At 41.5% G+C, this 24,434-nt stretch overlaps 1 long non-coding RNA gene across 1 annotated transcript; it reads left to right on the top strand.

Annotated features, from left to right (window-relative positions):
- The first annotated feature begins 833 nt into the window (after positions 1-833).
- On the top strand, positions 834-24,115 carry LOC146585442 (uncharacterized). Its single transcript, XR_014898000.1, has 4 exons — positions 834-853; positions 22,572-22,785; positions 23,197-23,378; positions 23,924-24,115. It is a non-coding gene; the product is annotated as an uncharacterized LOC146585442 (long non-coding RNA).
- The last annotated feature ends 319 nt before the right edge of the window (positions 24,116-24,434 follow it).

Below are 24,434 nucleotides of genomic sequence, written 5' to 3'. Positions count from 1 at the left end.
GACAGATGCACATCAGGGAAGTGGGTTGTCGCACTACAGGGAGGTGTTGAGCTATCACAACCATGGGCATGCTATATGAACCTGAGCAAAACAAAATACTCTCTTTGGAAAATTTAGCAGACGTAGAAATCATTAACTAAGTTTGTGAGAAATGGTGCTAAGGTGAAATACAATTTTAAAATAATATGCAATCTGGGGAAATTTCTGTAAAACAGGTGTTAGAGTTTCAAGTTGAACTTTTTACATTTTTTCCCTGAAGGCAAATCTGTTAAGTTTTTTTCTTTGTGAGGGTATAGGCTTGAGGGGAATCACCTGTACCACAGCAGTATCTTTTGCTTTTAGAAATGGAACTGCAGTCTGCTTGCCTCTGCTGCTCCAAACTGACCTTTGAGTCTGCTCTTGCAATCCAGTATCTGTTTTCTGAGCCTAAGCTTTAAGTCACAGGCTTTGCAGCAGGCTCCCCAGAGAGCTTTGAGGCAGTTCATCAAAGCAGGTGGAAGGAAGAATATGTTGTAATAGATCTTTCATTCTTGCATATGAGTAACGAGGAGGAACAAAACATGCTGTYTGTGGACATAATTTTTCTTTAGAAACCAATCATACCAGGACTATAAATATAAGCAATGTATTACAGGTGCTTCATACAGCCTTAAATATTCTTCTCTGGTGCCAAAGTATATATGTTGGTGTGATTTTCTTACAGACAGAGAGAAATACTGTCTTTTATTTTTGTGACAGCTCAAATATTGTCTTGAACAAATTACTCCCAAGACAAGGCTACAGTTCATTTGGAACATTTTTGCTGTCTGAACAGTTCAATCTAAATGATCAAAGTTTGTGTTCAACTTCCTAGGTAAGTTAATAAGCTATTTAGGGTAATTCATGATTGCAGTTTAATTGGTGTGTCAGAATTTATGCTTCTGTTTTGCCTGCTCTGCATAAGTATAGCTCATTCACTATTCAAGTAGTGATCTTCCTAAAGCTGTCCGTTCCCCTTCTCACTACCTGTACTCCATTTCCCCTCGAAGCTTCACTTTCCTGGTAATTCTTGTGTGTCCTGAAGTCTATTTACCTCTGTCTGGCCCAAATTATTCCTYACTGGGCTTATTAGAGCATCCAGGAACTTCCAGATACCATTTGGAAATGAATATGAAGTCGAAGCTAGCAGCTCTGCTGCCCGGGAGATTGAGCTGCTGTCATATTGCATCTGACTTACGTCAGATCAGAGTTTAGGATTTGGGTGATTTGTTCTTCAGATTAATGTCAATCTGTTTTAAATTAAAACACCCTGGGGCAAATCCTTTGCTATGATCAATGAACTGTCTGGTTGCAGTCAACCAACATTACAACAGACATGAATTTGGCCTCCTGGTTCATTGCCTCATCCCCTACAACATCACTTTCCTTATGTGATTCAGACATCATGCCTTTGATCCTGTAAGTTGTTGACCATCTTCTACTGAAATCAGTTAGAACGGAGAGTGCCTCAGTGTTTAACAGCTTGTTGGTTTGGGCAAAAGAAATAGGCCACGTATCTGCTCTACCTAAAATGTAATTACAGTGTATCTATGAACAGGAAGTCTGCTTTGCACCTGTTTTATCACAGGAACAAAAGGCTCAGGAAGTATTTGGAAAATGAGGAACACACCTGTGTGAGAGCATATAACAAAGCATCTTTATATATAATCATTTGCTATAAGTCACTTCAGAGCTGACAAGCTGTTTTTCAACTTCATATCACCACTGCCTGATGCATCTAATTAGTCCTGTTCTCCAGCTGACAACTATCAGCTGTTCTTTCTAAAACATGGTTTCTCCCTTAAGTACATCCCTCTGGCGAAGTTAAATATTAATTATCCTTTTTTATTTTATGATTATTCATGGGTGGTAATGTCACTGCATAGTCAATGGGTAAGTCAATACCACAAAATACTAAAAGTGGTGTTTCTGAACCTCTGCAGCAGCTGAGAGGTACAGAGCCATGTTAGAAATGAATGAAGCAGTTGTGGCTGTTCTGTGCTGATAGCCATCCACATCAGTGGTAAAACCCAGAGCACTGTGGTTTAGTGGATGGAGGTACTACGTCTGGATGCGGGAAATGTACCTTCTCTTCCCAGCTCTGAAACTGGTCTGTTTTATAACTGCACAAGTCATTTCACCTTTTCCATTGTTCTGTGTATTTAAGTTGCAAAGCACAGAACAGCAAAAATATTTGATCTCGTAGAAGACAACTTCTTGACACGGGCAGAGGAGGAGCCTATGAGGAAGGGTGTCCTGCTGGACCTTGTCCTAACCAACAAAGAAGGACTGGTAGGAGATGCAAAGGTTGGAGGTAGCCTTGGCTGCAGTGACCATGAGATGGTGGAGTTCAAGATCCTGCAGGAAAGAAGTAAGACAACAAGCAGGATTGCAACCCTGAACTTCAGGAGAGCAGACTTTGGGCTCTTCAGAGACCTACTTGGAGGAATCTCATGGGTTAAAGCCCTAGAAGGAAGGGGGGTCCAGGAGAGCTGGCTAGTATTCAAACATCACTTCCTTCAAGCTCAAGAGTGGTGCATCCCTATGAGTAAGAAGTCAAGCAGAGGGGGGAGGAGACTTGCAAGGAGCTCCTGACAAAACTCCAACAGAAGATGAAAGTACACTGAATGTGGAAGAGGGGACAGGCTACTTGGGAGAATTTTGGGAATGCAGCCAGAGTATGTAGAGATGTGACAAGGAAGGCTAAAGCCCAGCTGGAATTGAGTCTGGCAAGGGATGTCAAGGACAACARGAAGGGCTTCTTCAAATACATCAGCAGCAAGAGGAGGACTGGGGAAAATGTGGGCCTGCTACTGAATGGGGTGGGGGCCCTGGTGACAAGGGATACAGAGAAGGCAGAATTACTGAATGCCTCCTTTGCTTCAGTCTTCACTGCCAAGGGCAGCTCTGAGGAATTCCAGAGCCTGGAGACAATGGAGAAAGTCTGGAGAAGGGAAGACTTTCTTTTGGTTGAGGAAGATAGGATTAGAGATCTGGGCAAGCTTCACATTCACAAATCAGTGGGTCCTGATGGGATGCACCCATGGGTACTGAGGGAGCTGGCAGATGTTATTGCAAGGTTGCTCTCCATCATCTTTGAAAGGTCCTGGAGAACTGGAGAGGTGCCTGAGGACTGGAAGAAAGCCAATGTCACTCCACTATTTGAAAAGGGTGAGAAGGAGGACCCAGGCAACTATAGGCTGGTCAGCCTCACCTCCATCCCCGGTAAGGTGATGGAACAGCTCATTCTGGATGTTATCTCGAGATATATGGCGGAAAAGAACGTGATCAGGAGCAGTCAGCATGGATTCACCAAGAGGAAATCCTGCTTAACCAATCTGATAACCTTCTATGATGGAATGACTGGCTGGGTAGATGAGGGGAGGGCAGTGGACATTGTGTACCTTGACTTCGGCAAGGCTTTTGACACTGTCTCCCATAACATCCTCCTAGGCAAGCTCAGGAAGTGTGGGTTAGATGAGTGGACAGTGAGGTGGATTGAGARCTGGCTGAAAGGCAGAGCTTAGAGGGTCTACTGTTTAGGTGGCCTTCTGTCTTCCTATCCATCTACTATACCAGTGACCATGGGAACTAGTGACAGGTTGTACTTGTAACTCACCATTGTGCTCTGCTCAACAGTTTCAGAAATTCCCTCTTAGTCTGCTGCCATCCATCAGATAGAAGAATACAATCCTTTCCTTATAGATGTGTTCAAACACCTGGAGCATCCTTCTTATTGTCATGTCAATATGTGGCTTTCTCACATGAGTCCCTTTTCTGTTTGCTTACTTTTTCACTATGGCTTGCTTACTAGCTGACCACAGCTGATATCTGCAACCCTTCCTTTCAAAGCCAGCAGTCAGCAGTCTTTGTATGTTGGCCTTCAGGAAGAGCCATATCTATGCCTTGTGAAACAGCCTCAAAACCATATGCAGTGAGCAGGGACATTATGTTGTGACAATAGCTCCATATTTCTTAAGACAAGTTACACTAGCTGATGTGTAATCCACCATATGATGTTCACAGGCAATGAGTTCCCACAAAAATGAAGTTGGCTATCTTGCCCACCTTGCTGCCACTGACATGAAGGCTAATGCAGTCAATTATTCTTTCTCCTAGAAGAGATATTTGTTTTATCTAGGCTGATTTGCAGCTGAGCTCATTTGCTGGCCCCATGCCAGCAGGTCTGATAGGGCTCTGCAAGCCCCTATTCTTTTTGTCTTTCAAAGCATTGTGGGCAACTTTGAAGCTGTTCCCTTCCTCAGGTGGCACTTCAGGGTATGCAGGTTCACTTTTATCTCAGTGTCTTTTGCTCACCACCACTCAATCCATCAGTCTCTCTGTGCAGATCAGAAAGATGCTGAAATACAAGGGACTGCTGTTCCTCACTTTATACTGGACTCTCATCTTGCCATTGACCTGATTTTCTGACCTAACTTTCTCTTTGAATGTTTTCTAGCATGACTAGCATTTTCTTACCCATGTCACACAAGCCAGCATGTTTGCAGCCCATTATACTAAACATGTCTTCCTTTCTGAAGCTAACAAAGTAGTTGAAGGCCTCCTGACTGATTCACTGAGCCATACCATAAGACTGAAAATTCAAATAATATCTGATACTTGTTAGAACCTGGGCTAGTATTTTTGCAAACTATAGATGAAAATTAAACTCAGTCCTAGAGCAGTGTTTTAGAARCCTGAGTGTTTGCAGATATATTCATTGTAAAGATAAAAATTAATAACATCTGTTTGCATTGTGAGTGCCCTGCTTAGGGAATGGAGTGCAAATAACTATGCCTGGGTACTTGCCACATGTCTACCTTGTGGTTTTATTACATGAAAATTTGCATGTCTCTTGTGTTGTTAAGTGTATAAAAAGAGTAGCATAATTTGACACCTGATGTAAATTTTGAAGAGTGCCGTTTTATGCAGTGTTCTAGATACCTACTAAAGATCCAACTAGTAACCAAAAGAAAGTAAAGTGCATAGAATCAACATGAATGTGAAAGGTCCCATACTGGCAATCATGCAGTATATCCAATCATTTTAATTATTTCCAAGTAATTTAGCATATCTCTAATTATAATATGAGGTCATCTTAATGCAAAATAATGTCTAATTAGTTGCAATCCCTTTTCAGATACTCATAACAGATTCCAGTGAAAAACCTTTTGGCGCTTCTTACTGGGAGCTTTTTATTCTTAATTTACATTTTTTTTGAATTAGTTTTTTGCACAAACAGGGCAAATCAATCTATTTTAGTTAATTAGCATTTCTTCTTTGGATTCCTAATCTTCCTCCATGTGACTCCTGTTTTTCTTCCCCGTATTTGAATATTACTCTAATTTATTCATGTTTGTGAATAAATGATTTCAAGCAATAGGTGGGCAAGAAATGCAGCAAGAGAAAGGTTGCAACTCTGGGAAGGATGGTCTGCAGGAAGGTTCTGCTGGGCACCTTCTTCTTGCCTCAGGCCTAGTAAAAGCARCAGTAGAGTTAAGCAGCATTGAGAGCTAAGGTAGGACAGGGTAGTAAAATGGTGGAAAGGGATAAGAGCAGCCACAGAGAGTGAAATTGATAATCATTCAAGCAAGAGAACTAACTAATCTGCATTTATATACATATATGTACACATATACTATATATATAAATCTACACACACAGACACACACACACACACACACACACACACACACACATACATATATGTATATATATATACTGAATATTGTTTCACCTTGACACTTTATAAGAGGGTTCTTTTGAGATCAGATTTGCAAAGAACATCTGGGTAGCATTCGCAGAAACATACCTCATCTTTTATTAGTCAGCGTTTGTACCGCCACTTTCTTTTTCCAGTTTTTATACATATCTGTTCTTTTAACTTACACAGATGTAACATACACTCCTTAGCTGGTGGATTTCTACTCTGATGTATGCTCTTCCTTTCTCCCCTTGGAGCTGTGAATCTCTCTAACTACGAGAGGCTCAACTTTGTCCAGGGGTTTGAGCCTTAGGCTGGAAGCCAGGAACTCCTAATATTTTGTTGTCCTGGTTCTCTTTCTAACTTGTTCTGTACCTTCTGTGTCTGTCAAGGAGTTGAAACTTTTGTCAGAATAGTGTTGTCTCAGTGTCATGGAAAGGTGACAGAAAACTGTTTTTTATGTAGTCTTTGATGTAAGACACTGATTTGAGCACTGGGGTACTCAAAACCAAGGAAACCTAAATTAACAGATGATTTTTGTCTTGTCTTTTTCTTGTTTTCCTCATCTGTAAAAAGTGCATAACMCCACTTACCTACTTAACTGTGCAGGCTGTTGTGAAGAGAATTCATATTTGTTATGTACTTTGAAGACAGAAATTGCAAAGAAGTATTAGCTCAATCAGAAATTGTTTTTATGTTAAACAGGATCTTTATTTTTACTCTGTCTTACCTCTGCTGATCTCACCTTGTACTTAATGTATTTGGAATTAAGTCTAATAGGAGAAGTTTAGATTCAGGGACAGAATGACCATGAGGGAGAAGGAGAGTTTTGTGAGATAGTRGATTGCTACTCGGAGATGCAATCCACAGTCTCAGTTTGAGGACCAGATCAAGGTGAAATAGTGCTCTGCCCTAATAGATGCATTCATGTAATTTTCTGGTCAATTAAAAATCAGTCCATACAATGCATGAAGACTGGGGAGATTAAACGGAATCTTCAGAAATATCTCAGGGAACAAAAGAATACAAAGAAACTGAGTTTGCTATGTTGAAGCAATCTGGGCAGTCCAAATAAGAGGCAGTGCCCATTCTGGAAACTTTAAAGAAGTGCTGAATGAATTGTGGTATTCATGATTGCTTCTACACTAGTAAATAAAATAGGCCAGGGGACTGTTCTCTGGCCACAAGGCCAGCTGGAGTGTCATGGCTTTTGATCATAAATTCTCCTCCTCTCCCACCCCAACAAGGTGGCCCATCCAAACAGTGTATTGGGACTGGTCCCTGACTGTTGCTGAATTATGTCCAAGCATTGTTTTAGAGAGCGCTAGTTGCCGTGGGACAAATCTGTGCCAAGGACTGGACAGTCTAACAGTATTTGTACTTGTGCCAGTACTCTAGTCCATGCCCTGGCCCTATTTGGTTGCCTGTTACAAATAGTCCATGTGTCTCTGACTCTTGACTACATCCTACTGTTCCTTCAGACCTTCCTTGAATTCTTCCTTAAATTCTTACTTATTTTCATCTCAGAAAAGGAATATTAGGATCTGAACCACCTCTGGGAGGGGTCARATCACAGCCCATCTCTGAGCAGAGGGAAACAGTCCTTTAGCCTGGTGGAAGGCACAAGGCCCTATACCAGGCTGGTCAGTGTATGAAGAGYAGAAGGGCCTCAACAGACTAGTGGCATATGGGGACCATGGAGCATCGAACCCTTATAAGGGAATGCCTTCACAGGGAAATTCTCTGTGCTGTCATTTCCTGGTCATAGCCAAGCTCTTAGAGTGTAATACCTCTTCTTTTGAAGCAAAGAAGTAGGTCTCAGCTAAAAAATGCCTTCTATATGTACAAGGCAATAGAACAGTTTGGTAATACTGTAGCTGTGGAAAGTGGGATGGAAAGTGATTATGAAACCTAAATGACTTACTCTAGAAGAACTAATTTCTTCTAATTTGCAAACCTAGAGAGTGTCATGTAGATGTTTGTAGGTTTCTGTGTGTAGTTACACATGCAAGTGTATTTGACAAAACACTGAGAAAATGGGATGATGATCTGAAATTAGAGGCTGACTCAGATGACTGGAATATAATTTGTCAGGGAGTGAAATTAGCAGCAATGAATTTAAGACATAAAATGACTTTATCATATTTATCTTGTTTTACATGAGAAAGAACGTACAGCACTTAAAAGCAGCTTGAAATATTACAATAAGTGTAAAATGTTAGTCGCTTTAAGCATATGGCAGAAAGAATTCAAAAACCTTCCAAGCCCCTATTTCTTCCTAAGAAATGTGACGAGAGGCCTGAATTGGTCCACTTGGTTAAGAAAAAAAAAAAAAAAAGCTTTTCAATACTGCAGTTTATGAGGCACTACTTAAATTAGGCACATCTCCTGCCCTGGGCTTCTTTTTCTCAAAGAACGCAATAGCAAGTTTTCCGTTATCCCAAGTCGATCTTCAAATAACTGTTTGGGGGTGACCTTGGGTTCCAGGCAGCACCTGTTGTATGGCAAATTTCATTAGGAGAAAGGTGTTCTCTTTGACAGGAGAAAAGGGGGCTTTTCAGTTGAGGGCAAAATGTTTAACAAGCTTTGACAAATTCTCTTTGGGGGAGTTTTAGATACCTGGTAAAATGCATAGTCTCTTTCTCCTCTGTCTGTGCCAATATAAATCAATTGGTGATCTGTATTGATAATAGCAATGGAGAGACAGGTGACTGGAAATTTAGTAGTAATCTTTAATTGATATGGAGCAGAATAAACATAACAAGTCTAATAAGAGCCTGGCAAATTTGTTAAAGGCAAACTGGGCTGGAGTAATTGTGATTAGAGTAGTTGTCTCCAACTGGGACAACTAAAATGTAAAAGCCCATCTGGACCCTAGAAACAAAGTTTGGGCTAAGGAAAAATAGAAACTGGTGTTTGTTGGCCATGGAAGCAGATGTAATCATGAAATGATATTGGGACRGCGAATTATGATTTCTCTGCAAGTGTATGCCCTCCAATTCACCTGAAAGATGCCTATCATGTAATCATGAAATGATATTGGGACAGCGAATTATGATTTCTCTGCAAGTGTATGCCCTCCAATTCACCTGAAAGATGCCTATCTGATTTTCCTCCTAAAGTGTGCATACATAAGTAGATTATTTGGACAGATTAGTTTGCTTTCATTTCATGCTTAGAAACCTATGTTTTATTATTGCAAGGAGGCTTTTGACTTGTAGCTAAAAATTGCTGTGGAAACTGTCCCAAAATAGGTCTGGTGTCTGTTTCTAGACTGGAGTTAAGGCATAGAGATGTGTGTGATCCTCAGACTAGAAACACAAACCCAAGCAGAGGACAGGCACTGGCAGATCTCTGAAGTGGATGGGGACGATTTTTCTCACTGGGGCTCCTGTGTGACACCCTTGCTGCACTGTCTGAATCCTTTCTCAGTTGCRTCTTATGAGAGGAAGAGGAGGAGGGTGAATGTGAACTATACATTGTCCTATACAGATGGGTTAACAACCCCTCTCCCTGCCCAGTCCCACCTCTAGCACAAGAAAAGTCTCTAGTTCTCTCATATGGGAAATTTTCTTGGCCCGGTTTGCACTTTTCTTTGGACATCAGACAAACAGCCAGCAACCCAGACTGTGCTCCTCAAAAGTGAATCTTTTGAATCCATTCCATTGTACTGACTCTATGACCTCTCTGAAGCCAAAGATTGAGATGGAGAGAAGGTGCCAGAACCTTCACCTGTCATTAACTCTCTTTAAAACAGCTGGGTTGAGCGCTCCTTTATCAGGTCTATAAGATGTTAAAGTTGATGTTCCAGCAAATATGCAGGAAATGTCTGGTGATCACAGAGCAGAATTGGGTTTAAGGCACTCAAAATGAAATTCTGAGGAGCTCTTTGGGCCTGATGTGAGTAGGGAGAAGGCCTGGATAGTACAGATATGCACCTTGCTTCCAGGGGCCATAGAAAAATGTATCTTTCTTCCCTCACCAGGTGAATGGGTGAGTAGGGAAAGGCACATTGGTCCCTTTAACCCCGATCTTCCTTTTTTTTCCTCTTAGAAAAGGAAAAGGCCCTCCGTCTGGACTGGACAGGCCCTCTTTCTCTTGAAGAACACATACTCTGTTGATAAGCCTTGTGTAGGTTGAGCAAAGATCGGAATGGTTTCTTCTGTGCAAAGGCTAAGAGCAGTCTTGTTGTTTATTAAATGAAGTGATGGAAAATATATCTTTGATATAAACAGCTTAACCTGTATCCTGATGTAACCACTTCTGTATCACACTTTGTGTGATACAGTCTGAGCTTCACATAGTCACCAACCTTTTTCCCTTATTTTGTCATGTTTTTAAAGCCATTTCAAGTGCGCCTGTGAAGATTCCAAAAATATTAATATAAATAACATTAAAAGATGTTTCTGGTGTTCTTCTTGAGAGTGTTCTTGGCACTCTCAAGAGCTAGAACTGCCTGGGTTTGCCAAAGCCAGCTGAGCAGCAGGTTCCGCCTCCCTCTCCCTCCACCTCCAAGAAGGAATAAAAGTCTGTCAAGCCCTAGACAAACTTTGAAGATGTTCACAGAAAGATACAGAAAATGGTCTAGAAGGTAGGCTTGGTGAGGAGAGACAGGAGAAGATCTGGGCAGTGGTAAAATGGTAGACAGATTTGTCATGGGATGGTATGAAAAGCTGCAGACGGGATAGATTAAAAAGTCAAATGAGCATTACTGGAGGCTGGTGATATTACAAGAGAAATAGTTGCTCACTGCTGGCTGTGTAGGAGGCTTGTCAGACTTGGGGAAGTAAAAGCATAGTGCTTACATCAACAGGATTTTTTTTTTTTTAATGGCATCTGGTCCTGTGCTGCATTTGGGCATGATATTTAGTGACCTACCTACATATGACATATTTGCTGTAGGCAGTTGTGGTTGCTGCAGCTGGTAGGGACAGGCAAACTTAGAGAAGGGAGCACTGGAGCGTGTGGCTCCAGTACGGTCCAAGCTTGGAATAAGACCAAGCTGGGTACATCAGCACCAGAGGTGTCCCACCAGTGATTTAAGCTGTGTGATTTCAATGTTCCTACTTGAACTTCAGTTCTGGAAGACACTGTACTGAAAAGAAAATGTGTATTTGATTATGAGTGAAAAGAAATGCCTGAGCCATCTTTGGCAATTTGAAAAAACAAGGATTTGATGTGGCCTTCTTGTTGTGAGGCATGGGGAAGCAGAGAGGGAGAACTCCTGTCCTGTCTACCTCCTCAGTAGCAACCTAGGCACAACCTGTAATTGCTGTGCCCACACAAATGCCACAACCTGAAACTGGGCTTGTGCCAAACTGGGCCAGAATGAGGACAGAATGAGGTGTGGCGGAAATAGCTCCCTCCCACCCTAAACAAGGCCGCAGGAGGCTTCACTGACAAGCAGTGGAGGTCAACCCTCTCTCTGGGCAATTGCCAGAGGTAGGCTCTATTCCCTCAGCAATGCTAGAGCTAAACAGGAACATCATTCAGCCTCTAATGCTCGTTAAGGCCTTCTGGTCTTAATCAAAAAACAAGAGGTTTTCAGGCTGGAAAGAGAAGGCACTCTTGTAAAGCTTTTACTGTAATGTTTCATCACACTGTGAGCCATATTTGGGATTGCTCAAATCCTTTCTCCCTCACAGAAGTTTTTTGGAGCTTGGATGTGGTTTCTTTGGTAGTGATGCTCTGTTCTTTTCCCTGGAACCCAGCTGGCATTTGCCTAATGTGGACAGAGGCCATGAAGTTCTGCAAGTTCATTTCGGAACATCAGATGTCCTGTAAAGATCTAAAGTACTAATCATTCAATGACTTTGCAAGAACCTTTCAAACATGCTGCAGAATTAACAGGTGAGAAAAACAAAGAGAAGGTCTTTTTTACCATTATGGATCACMAACTCCATTCTCTTTCACTGGGCCTAGTGTTTTATTGCGTAMAAAGATTGCACTGAATAAACCAGTGGCCTTTCCAGAGAACTTAGTTCAGAGGTATAATTAATACTGTATTGCAGGGAACAGAGAGAATAGGAGCATTTGTATCCAGTACCTGAGTTACTGGAACATGACTGCATATCCATGTGAGCCAGGAGAGGAAGATTGTTCTTCCTTTCTAAAGAAGGAAAATTGAAGGGAAACTGTGCCAGAACCTTTCCAGGTTTAGAGAAGTGGAGGAAACACCTGCTACGCCATCAGCATTCTTGTTAACAGTGACTGTATGAGTGACAGAATCTGTCCCTTCCGGAGATGATTCAGACTCAGAAGACTCTTGGTAGTGATGACACAAATGCTTGGTAGTTCCTGAAAGCAGAACTAATGAGCAGTGCCACTCACTTAGCGTATGGTTTGACAACAGATGCACATGTTGTTAATTAAGTATTTGGCTGCGATACATTATTTTATTTTTGGATTTCTCAAACACACACCCATCACAATCTGTAGACACATTTGCATGATTTAAAAGTACTGAACTTTTGTCATAATAAAGGTAGAAATACCAGCACAGAGTAACTGGAATAAGCTTCTCAGAAGGRCTTGGTAGGCCAAGAATGTGCACAGGTCATTCTGTGTACGTCAGACCTAGGAAACATAGGCCCTGTCTGGCAAAAATACACACAGGGAATGGTCTCATGGACTCCTTGCATGTGTGAAGTTGAACAGGGCTACATCTGTGATTTTAGACCAAACGAGCACACATGTCTTAAAGCAGACGTTTCTCCTACTGCATGCTCATATCCATTACTGGCTTGTGACTCAGCAAAGGCTTGGAATGGCTTTGGTTCATGAACTTCATGAATATATAAATTCAGTTATTGTAGTGCTAGAGAATAGATTCAAATGCTTCATCTCTGAAGAAATGCTCTGGAATGTTTTGTTCTGTTACTGCAGGCCAACGGTTAATGATATTTTAATGCTGACCTCAGCTACAAGCTGCAAAATATGTAAATAGTGGTGCTTATTGGGGCATCTAGCTCCCAAATTGTGTATCTTTTCTAACTCAATCCAGATACTCATTAATATTCTCCCTTGGAGCCCAAGCAACTTTGCCCCATCTACCAGATGTATTGGCAGAACAGTAGCCCCAGAAATGATGGAATTGCTTCTCAGCCCATTCTATCTAGGTTTCTGTGGTGGGTTGTTAAGGATATGGAGGAGTAAGGGTGCATCATAAGGACATGATGGAGGAGCACGTGATGACTGGAGGGGTGAACCTGGCCCAGGAATATTGCATAACATTATGGCTTTCCCTGGAAATTATCTTTCAGGACAGTAGTTTCCTTTTGCATGAAAGTTAAGAGCTGGGCTAACTATGTTGAACTTCTAAATGAATCATTTAGAGATTTTTAAGGCAGGAGGATTAGCAAGAAAACCTATCCTCTGTCCTGATGTTAGTAATGGAGTGCAGAGAAGTCTCAAAATCTATGAGAATATTCTTGTAAAACCTTCTCTGAGGCTTGTAAGTACTTTGAGTGCCTGGGATGTTGTCTAGAATTTCCCACCCTTGATTTACAATTCRTAGAAATTCTAAGAATTCATCATTCCTGCCTTTCAAAGGCATAATTGTTCACTGATTGTACCATCTTTCCATGGAAGGATAAAGCAAGGTCTCCTTTTTTATTGCTCTGTATTTTTAAGCATGCTTCCAGAATGAAAATTCTGAGATGCTATTGGAAAGACACTACTCTAAGGACAGAGAGCTGTCTCTAAATATCTTTCTGTGTTCTTTTTCACTGGATGAAAAGTCTGCCTGTGGCCACCAGAAAGTGATTATTGCTTTGACTGATATGGAGGTTAGCTATGTTTAATGAAAAAAAGAATTTAAATCAGCTGAGACTGAGAAGAGCATTTAGGAGGTTGAAGGAGAAAGACAGAAGTGAGAATTCGGAGAAGTCAGATATGACCAGGCAGCTCCACCTACAAACTGTAACCCTCCAGGGCAATCTCATATTTCTGCTGTTACTAGCATACAAAACAGTTTACATCCTAACATAGACTGCAAGCATAAGAGTATTGAAAATATGTTGCAGGTGTTTGATGGTAAACAGTGTTTATAGCTGCCAGGATAGAAACATTTATGTTTGTGAGTGAGTGCAAGTGGAGGCCAGGCCTCAAACTTTCACCCCATTACCTTCATATTTCGGTTTTGCTTTACTGAGTATTAGATGCCCTGTGATTTCATCCTGCTAGTGAATTTAAGAAAGCACTGACAATTTTACCTGAGTGTGTCCTGTGTTAAAAATTCAAATGGTAGACTCACCTGAGAAGTAGTGGGTTAATTTATCACAGCAGCAAAAATATACAATAGAAACTGAATGGAAGAGCATGATTTCTGACAGGCATGCCTTTAATTTTTCAAGCGAGTATTTTTTGCTTGGGTGGGTGGTGCATTAGTTATATATACAACTCATGCTTTTAGCTACAGCAAAATGTGAGAAGGCATAATAATAGCTCTTCACGTTAAGGCTTCCTCTTTTTTTCTTTTTCAGTTCAGATAGTTTGAAATTTTAGACTATTCTCTTTCTGAGAACTGGGGGAAGTATTTTTAATACCTTTCAGTGTGAGTGGTGACTGGGTTGCCCCTTGCCTAAGTTGAAAATAGCACTGAATTTACTAGGGAGTCGAACCAGAGCATTGGGTTTGCAGCGCAAGGCTCCTGATTATTGCCTTGCAGTGGTTCCCAGCCAGTCAGGAAGATAAGGAAAAAATCCTAATCTGCTCCAAATACCACACAAATTCACCTTTGATGACTTAATGTGTGTGAAGGGCTAAACATACTTTAGTGCTATCTTTATTAAAAAAAAAAAAAAAAAAGCGTCATTAGTATAGACTTAGGCAAARAAAAAGCAAGGTGTTTACAAAGTTTTTGCTTTGCACGTAGTGGCTGGCAGTTAAAGTAGGAAGGGATAAACCCGTCAGTCTCCTCCAGCGTAGGGTTGTGGACAGGGAGGGGACAAGAGGTATTTACCACGGCCCCTCTGCTGCCCCTGTGTATTGTGAGTGGGGTGGAGATTCAGGGAGGGAAGGTTAAATGAGCTTATCCAAGTGATCTTGCACAGCAAACCGCTGTGGGAGCATTCTGCCTCTTTGGGATAAACCAGCCCACGTTGTTTTCACTTTTGGAAAATGCAGGTCTCAACTCCCACCTGTACCAGTCTAGAATCAAAAATCCAAGAACATAAAGTGGCTAGCGCAGCCTATCTATCTTTTGATAACGGTCCTTTGATAAGTCAGTAACATGCCTAGGGAGGAGCGTAAGTAAAGAGCAAATATAGGAATATTTCTTTCCTTCTTAAGCCATAGAAGTCTTTGCATATAGTAGCTTGTCATAGATTTGTGTTTCATATAGATTTGTGTTTCATTTTGAAACACATTTGAAAATGTGTTTGCATTTTGAGCCTATGTAATATTTTAGACTCCACAACAGCCAATAGCAAGAAGCTCCACTAGTTTAACTACTGTTTCTGTTGAAAAATACCTCTTTGTTTGAACTCTGCCTCCAGATTTTTACTTTCAATATGTCCCTCATTTATAGTGAACATTTATATGCCACTCTTTTTGCAAGAGTCATATACCCCTTGATTTTCTGTTGTTCCAGGATATGAAATATCTGAACACACTCATGTGACAAGTGGCAGCTCCCATGTGTTACACCATGTGAGCATCATTGCAGTAATGATGGAGACTGTAATATGAGACTGCAGAGGGTCTTTCCGGTGGGGATTTCTTCAGGAGAGGCTTAAGGTAGCTTCTTCCTTGACAGCAGAGCAGCCCTGTAGCTTCCTTGTCTCCAAGGGAAACATGCAGTCAGGCTAGGAGAGGTGCATCTGGCCTCAGGGAGCAGGGAAGAAGCCATGGTCCTGTGCTGTAGATATGTGAAGAAGGTGCAGTGATAAGGAAACACAGAGCAGGAACCATACCACTGAGCATCCTACTCACTTCAGGAGACTCAATAGGTCTGTAAAATCATCCTATTAACAAAGTTTAGCTTTTTTAAATACTGTGAAGATACAAGCACTTTAAATACACAAAGAATTAAAAAACAACACAATGAAATATAAAAAGTCTTAACCCTAAGTAAGTCAGAAATGATTAGAATTCAGGATGCAGGTCCGCAAAGCTTTATTCCTGCCAACAACCGCGTCTCATCTGAGCTGCCCTCTGGAGCCCTGTGGGAAGCTGGGCAGGATGAAAGGTAGAGGGTTGCAAGCAGGCTTTTCCACAATGCACAGGCTGAGTATTTGAAATTCAGAATGCCCAACTTTTCAGCTCCCCCCCCCTTTAATTGGGCAGATGCTTTAAAAAACAGACATTTCTTTAATTTGTAGCTGCTAATTCATTTATAAACTGCATGTGCTTCATGAGTGATTATGCTGATGCACTTAAGACTATTTAAACCCTTTCACTGATTACTCTAACCATTTATATTAACTACATTGTACAAATAAGATGTTATCTTAAAGATGTGTCTAACAAAACTCTGTAATGACAAATATGCTGTATTACTGAATGTAACTATTGGCTTTGCTGAATTTGGCCACTTAACACTTTTATTTTTAATGTTACATTTTGCTTAGTATTCAAGTATACTGTCTGGTGGGATGAGACTGGAAAAATGCACTGAATGGCAAAAATAACTAGTTAACTTTATATTTCATCTTGTCTCCAGGCAAAAGAATTTGTGGGGTCACACTCAGCTCTTGCATCCAGATGAGCAAACAGGCTGCAGCTCCTTTGGGCAGGTGAAAGGCACTGGCTCTCAGCAGTGTATTAGCTCAGCGTGGGGCTGGCCCTACTTTCTGCTCTGAGGTCCACCCAGAGCTCCAGGGCTGCAGACAAACCACCTTGCCCGCTGCGCCTGTTTTTGCCCGTCAGCATGATGGGGTAATGGATCTCAGCTACCTGTGACGTTTACAGATGAGAAGTGCTGTCCGAGCGATAGGTGTTTGCATTAAAGGTATCTAGAGTGATGATTTCTTTGGGCAGCTTTATCCTAACTGTGGTGCAGGCCATTCGGAGCAGATTCAGTGTGGCTTACGGTGCTGAGAGGTCAGTGTCATCAGCTGCTTTCATTTCTCCTCCCGTGGTGACCCAGGTGTACAACATGAAGACCCGTGCTCCTGCAGGGTGAGCAGAAAGACGAGGACCCGTGCTCCCTGTGCAATGCTCTGAACGCAGCAAGGGTGGTTTGATCGATACCTCCTGTATAAAAAAACCCGTGACATGACTTTTTATGTGGAAAAAGAGCAAATCTATTCTGCCATCCCTGGGGCCAAACGACAGAGCTGCTTGGTGTTTTTCTTGGTACATCTTTTGAAATTTTTCTTAAGAAGCATTTAAAATAACCAGTGCTTTGGACATGTATKGCTAAGTAATCACTGCACACTGTAAGGCCTTCCCTCCCTTAGCACGGGGCCACTCTTTTGGGCATGGGGCCCTAGAGCGGAGCAACCCATCTCTGGCCTATCAGCGTTACAGTCACGTCATTTATGGGGCAAGGCCCACATCGCCACAGCCGCCAGCGAGTGCCGAGAAAGCTGAAGAGCACGAGCAGTTATGAGGACAAACATTTCGGAGTCCCTCGTTCCTGCTTGTTTGTTTGGGCTGCTTCTTCCTCCGTTCATTTAGCTCCGTCAGCAGCAGGCGTTAGAAACGGTTAACTGAGCTGTGGGCTTTGTGTAAAATAGCTGTGAAGGTCAGAGCAAAACACAATGTACTTATCTCAACTCATCTGAAAATTACCCTCATCAACGGCTTGTTTCTGCCGGCGAGGTAGCCCGTGCACCAATTACGGTTGTCATTTCCTGAGGTGCCATCGGGGTAGGTGTGCAGTGAGGAGACACGGCGGGAGCAGAAGGGGCTTCTGAGCGAGCCCCGGCCACCGGGCTGCTGGGGCAGCGGGTCACCACGGGGCAGAGCGACGGCTGCCCTTGCCTCGTGGGGAGCCAGCGCTAGCTCTTCTTGGCACCCTCCAGCCTCATTGCCTGTGCAGCAAGCGCAGAATTATCACTGTTGCAATTTTCTTTCTTTCTTTCTTCTTCTTCTTCTTCTTTTTTTTTTTTTTTTTTTGATATACTGATGCTGACGGTGCTGCGTGGAACAAAAATATCGAGGCATTTCCTGCCCCAAGATGGCCACTTGCARAGGCGCCAGTGCTCGGGCTGGGTGCAGCGAGAAAGCTGCCTGGTGCTGTGCTCACCGCTTCCCTTCGCTACCAGAGCCACGTCCTGGCAGCCGTCTGGCAAGCGGGGGCTCTTCTCCCTCCCGACCTCTTCCTCAGGGGAAAACCGTGCGCCCAAGCTACAAAAGAGAACAAAATGGGCGAGGGTGGAGGCTCGGCTGATGGTGGAGGGTGGGATGGGGAAGTGGAAGGGGTGAGAGGCAGACATGAACAAATGTGAGAAATCAGGGCCGTTAGGGGTGATAGACAATGGCATTTTTGATGTTTACATCTTTTCCTGTGCCTGAGAGACAGTAGCATCTTTCTGGGAGGCTCTTTGTACCCAGCGCCCTGCTTGGGTACACATGCAGGAAATGGATCTAATCTTGTCCTAAAAATTTGCAACTTGCTTTGAGCTATGTTGAGAACTTTGTTGAGCAAAGCAGAGCAAATTCATCCCGAGATCCACCAGTGGCATAAACTAAAAGTTCTGCACAGTAGTGTCAGATAGTACACGCGAGAAAAAATATCTGAGCTAGACATCTGTATATCTAGCACTATATAGATACTTTCAAAAACAGGCTGTGAAAGGGGCATGTAGAAGAAGTTACACTACTTTACTAAAATATGATATTTAGAGGCAAGTTTGCCCAAAGGGACAACTGCTTATACACATGCAATGCTGTCAAGCAGAACCCCTGCACCCGCCCGTTGGGAATAGTAACACCTGTGCAAGCGGGTGCTGACTTTTGCATACACAGGAGCTGCTCTTCGGGTGCATGAGTGCAAGCGCTCCGCTCCAAACATCTGCAGGTGCGGCTGCATGCAAAGAGACAAARGGAAGTTGAAAGGAGGCAGTAGTATGTACCATGGTACATGGTAAAAAGTCATGAGTCACACTTTAAAATACCAGCAGATTCCAGGTTCTCAGGCTTTTCTCTGCAAACAAGAAGGCCAAAGTTTCAAGGAGAGCAGATAATAATGCTCAGAAAGGAGGACTGTGACACTAGCAAAGCGCGAGAGCTGAAAACTCTCAAACTTTTCCCCTAGATATCTCAACAAAGCTGCCCATGGCTCATATTGTATGTCACGCTCTGTGCCACAGCTGAAGTGTAAACCAAGGGTTGCCTGTTCATCTAAGAATGAAAGATGCAGCCCCAGTGCAAAGAGCTGCATAGTTTGTGGTGAGATGACTCCCACAAGAATGGCAGCACCAACGCTGGGATGCCTCACAACAGCACAGCTTCCTTTGCCGTGCACGTGTGCAAAGTGCTGTGCAAAATGCATGTGTGAGTTCTGCTTGTCACGGCATGTCAAGGTTAAGCTAGATGCACAGGGGTTAAGCAGCCATGTCACTGCAAAATAGATAGCAGTTGCATTTTAGCATTTATGCATTTAGTGTCATAAGAGATTGATGTTCTCTTAAGTAGAGACATGCAAAAATCATATTGGATCTTTGTATGAATTATATAGCAAACTGAAATCAACTTAACCATTAACACAAAACTCTGTTGCTTTTTCTTCCATGCCATAAATGGAGTTAAACATTTTACATACTTTGTTCATTAAAAAAATACTATAGAGATTTGCACTTGTATGGATTTCTCTGAAATTTTTTTATGGTCATGAGAGCTACACTGTATCCCAGGAAGACTTACTACTGAAAGGCAGATAGAGATATCTAAAAAGGCAAGTTAAGTAAGAAAAGCAGGGCCTCATTTATGATTTAATTGGAATCAATGGGAATTGTGCCATTTGCCTTTGGTGGCAGAAGAATCAAAGATGAAATACTGACTGTAGTTTATTTCAGATTGATGCCTGTCTGAGTTTAGATTTCAGATATCTCCACAGGGTTCCTTTTCTTTTAGCTGTCTAAAATTTATGACAACAATACATATTCTAATGTTATTCTTTATCAGACGATCAGCTGAGCATGTAAGAGGTCTGTGGGTGAGGCGAGCCCTCTCCCTTTTTCTCCAAGAGGTACATCTGCAGGGTGTGAGTCTAAAGGGGGAGATATCACACAGCAGGAGGATGTGCCTGGGAACCAGGCCTCCAAAGCTGTGTAAATGCAGAGGTGGGAGGTTTGAGCAAGTTGTGCTACTTGGTGCTTCTCAAGTAGAGACAAGTAGAGCTAAGTGGGCAGGAGACAGAGCAGCCTGTTGGTTGAAAATCTCAGCAGGTCGTTGGCTAAAAATTGAGCTCTAAGGCTGAGGTACCAGTGGGGAAAACTGTGGAAGGGCCTGCTGTTGCCAAATCAAGCCTTAATCTCTTGGAAAGGGGAATGTTATTGTGAAACCAAGCACTGGGTTAAACAGCCTCAAAAAAAAAAAAAAAAAAAAAAAAAAAAAAAAAAAAAAAAAAAAAAAAAAAAAAAAAAGAGAGAGAGAGAGAGGGGGTGGGGGGAGAAAATAAAGCCTAAAGTCAAACAGCCTTGCAGAAAGTGACAGGGAAATGGTATTCATCTTGGTCCATGTAACAGTAACAGTTCTCAGATCTGATTAGCAATTGTCTTGCTATCCTGGGATGTGAAGGAAAAATAGTAGTCAATCTTTAAGAATAAAAAAAGTATTTACTGAGAAGTCAGCATCTTCTGCAGCRCATATGTGCTCTTTGTTACTGGTTACTGGGAAGGGACAGTCAGAGATCTTTGCAAGATGTTAGACACTTGGACAAACAGGGAGAAACTAGTGGTGTGCACCAGGTGATCTAAAGAGCAGATAACTCTGACGTAGGAGGGAGAAGAAGATTGTTAGAATACAAAATCCAAGAAAAAAAAACATGAATGCTATATAGAAATGTCTAAGAGGTCAGGGCACAAATGTCTTATGGAGACATATGTGGAAACCAAGCACATGTTGAGCTTTGCAAAAGCCTAATTGGAAATCAAAAAAAAAGGTAAGGTACACATCAGAGAAAAGGTTGTGGTTTACAGAACCTCAGATTCCCTTTTCAGCAGTGCTCCTGCTCCAGGTCATTTTTCCTGATGGGTTTCTGAGACAGAGCTTCAAAGCTGCATTTTCTCCCTGTCGCTCTTTGTCTGGTCAGAGGAGAGGAATACGTAGCATGTGATACCTGCTCAGCTCTCCTCCAGTCTTGGCAACGGCTGAGATCAAACCGTTGATCAAACCTTCAAAGGAACAACGGGGATCCTCACCCCCTTCCCCTTATGCACTGGTTCCCACTGATACATGTTACTGAAGGTTCCTCAGAGCAGACATTATGTGTTGTTATCATGGAAAGCTACTGATGATAGGCCATTCTCTCTGCTAGAGCAAGCAGCTGAAGAGATAACATAACCTGCTTATAAACAAGGACAAACAAGTGAGATGCTTCTCTCCCAAGAAACTGTGCAACACTTGCTCTGATACTGTTGTGTCTGGTCCCGCATTTCTTGAATATTTGAGTCCACAGATGATGTTGAAAGGAGTTTTGGGCATGTGGAGAATAAAGCTAAGGCTCAATCTGTAAAAGATGTTAGCAAATTGTTGCGTGAAATGCAAAGGCTACCTGGACTTGTGCCCATGGAGGTTCCAGTGACAGTAACCTAATTAGGTTTGGTTARGATGCTCTGTGTAGAAAGGACATTTTTGCTTTGCTAAAAGAAACAGTAGGATTCACAGAKCTGAATGTTAATGAGACCATTCAAAGCTAAAATAAGAGTAGTTTGTCTCTGCCAATCAGTTCAGATAATATCATACTGAAAGTATATAAAAAAAAGAAAAAAAACACAAACCAAAGCAAAGTGCTTTAATTTATTAACATTATTTGAATATGTTAAGTACTCTCTACATCTCCCTGAACCACAAATAAATGGATGGGATCAGTCCCTGAATTTCTGTGCTAGGTTCTCCTTCCTCATTTCCAGCTGATCGCACCATGTTGGAAATGTTTGAATGAACACGTGCATTCAGATGCTCTCACTGAAGTCTTGAAAGACCGAGCAATTAGCAGTATGGGACTGTATTATTTACACTATCTGTTGTTCAGCCTAAAAATTTAGTTTCTCTTTAAAGCTCTGAGTGATTTCATGAAATGCTTTTGGAGTAATGTCACACAGGAGGGCTCAAGAGCAAAAAGGAAATCTCTATGAATTGAAATTTATCTATTCATTATGAATTAGAGCCTGAATATTGATTATGACAAATGTATTAATGCAGAGGTAAACACAACACAATTTATTAATGTGAGTTGGTGTGAAGGGTATGAAATAGAAGTAGTACTTAGCATTTATAAGGTATTATTTTTTTAATGAACTTAAACAATTTTCTTATATTAATTTAAGCAGGCAACATCCTTTTGAAAGATAGCTAAACTGAGGTTTATTAATGCATAAAGATACAGGGTCAYAGAGGAAGTCAGAGGGAAAAGCAGCAAAATTTGAAGACTTGACTTCCATTATAATGCTCTAGCATCAGATGATAATCCACAACAGAAAAAAAAGCACTAAAAAAAAGACAAGACAGATGGAGAATGAAAGGAAATGTGCATAAGAGTTTGAAATAAATATATGCAGCGAGTGAGAATGAAACTGATAATTGAAACCTTTGCTCACTTTTAAAGAGAATTAAATATATTTGCTTGCAGTGCATTTGGACTAGCAGACTACTGAAAGGGATGATAGGGCCTGTGAGAGAAAGTGAAGGCATTTATTGAGGATGTTGATAAAAGCTGTATTTTTGCCTCCATTTTCAGGGAAGAATAGAGGACAGATGGTAGAAATTTCCCAAGGGAGAGAAGAGAATTACTACAGAAGATCAGGATSAGACCTGAACAGGTGATCATGAAATCGAAATGCCTGAAAACTCAATTTCTCAAGGTCGATATAACCCATACCTAGGTAACAAGCTTTCCAGAATTCTGAAGCAAGTGGGACAAAATGAGAAAACAAGGAGGCGCTGGAAGATTGGTAAGAGTGTAATGTCACTGGTGACCTAGATGAGAATCAAACTGCATCAGTGTATTATCAGCTAGGTGGTTTCTATTTTATGTGTGTTTCTGCACTATACTCATTGCTGGAGTGTCTGAGCACCTTCCAGTAACATCTGTCATGTAGTGTTAGTTCTCTTGGCCTCTAAGGGGAGAAGTCTGTTCATGCTGGAGGACTGTTCTGTTTATGTTTGGTAGATTTTTGGCTGTTTTTTTTGTTTTTTTTGATAAATGTATATATTTATAATATATTTGTTGCAAGAGGATTAGCTAAGAAACGTGTCAGAAGTGGAAGGCTTGTAGGTTAGGAAGGAAGATAGTGCATTTCACAGTTTTGGTTGCTCCTGGAGGAAGTCTGTTTTTACATAAAAGGGCTTTCCTGTTGTTGCAGAAATCTCCATGTTGCCTGGGAACTTTGGCTCAAAACTTAGGAAAGTAAGGACAGGAGTTATTCCTCCCTCTCCATGGCTGTTGAGCTTATCCAACTTGGTTGATAATCTGTCAACTTCAAGGGTGGAGACCCTGTTCACTTCAGACGTGACCATCAGACTCCAGCTGTACAGAAGAATGCAGGTCTGTTCCAGTCCCAATTTAACAACCAGATTTTTAGCAGTCTTGGTTTTAATGCTATGAGAGAGAAATATCTTAGTGTCTTTAAAATTTGTGTTGACTTTATTCCAGTTTTGTCCAACTAGCAACTTGAATTGTGCAGATGTACAGGCTAGTCCCTATGCTTTTGCATCATTTAGATAAATACTGTAGTAGGAAAAGAGACAAATGCCATGAGGAGGATACTGGAAAGTTGAGAGAAAGTACAGTGAGACAGTTTAAATACTATGATCTAATTATTCATAGTCAGCATGATTGTATAAGAAATACTATGTCTAGCAAAAAGAATATATTTGTTTTTGACTTTTCTGAGGAAATGTAAAAGCTTCAGTGATTGCCATTGTGATTAGAATTTAACTGAACTTTATAGAACAACTTGATATTACAAATGTAATGGGTGATGAAGCTTATTCAGTGCTGAGGAGCAGGCTGCTAGTTTTAGGAAGTGTCTTCTAAATGAATGCCCAGTGTGCTATGAGAAGAACAAGACCTTTTCTCTCTTTTTTTAGTAGATGCCAAGGAGATTTGCCAAGAGAGACAAGAGTTCTAGGATGTACTCAAAAAGTGCTTCACCTCCCGTTTTGTCGGTAATGACTGTTTGTCTTGCGTCAAATCTTTGTATCCAGTCATAACTGAAGAGATGATGAGTTCGGCAGAATCATTTTGCTGGATCCTGTTGGACTGCTCTGAAGGAATTAATGTCCAAAGTAAGTACAATTTTTCAATAACTAAGAAAAAGCAACAAGGATTTTTGTGAGATTTTTCCAGGAACAAACTAGTTACTAGCATTGAGCACTGAAATGAATTAGACACACATTTGCACTCATAGATTTTATTTAACCTCATATAATCTCGGAAAGTTCATCAAGTTTTCTTTAACGAAGGACATTTTTTTTCTGATTTTCAGAAACCTTTTAGAATGCCTGTTGTCTATTACACTTGAGTTATTACTAAGCCTAATTTGTAATTATTGAGGGAGTGATGTTACCCTCATCAAAAAGGTATAGCTACAGGTGCAAA

Source organism: Rhea americana, unplaced genomic scaffold (genome assembly GCF_003343005.1).
Source record: "Rhea americana isolate MKP2758 unplaced genomic scaffold, rheAme1 scaffold_80, whole genome shotgun sequence".
Taxonomy (NCBI): Eukaryota; Metazoa; Chordata; class Aves; order Rheiformes; family Rheidae; genus Rhea; species Rhea americana.
This window is presented reverse-complemented; position numbering and strand designations above follow the sequence as displayed.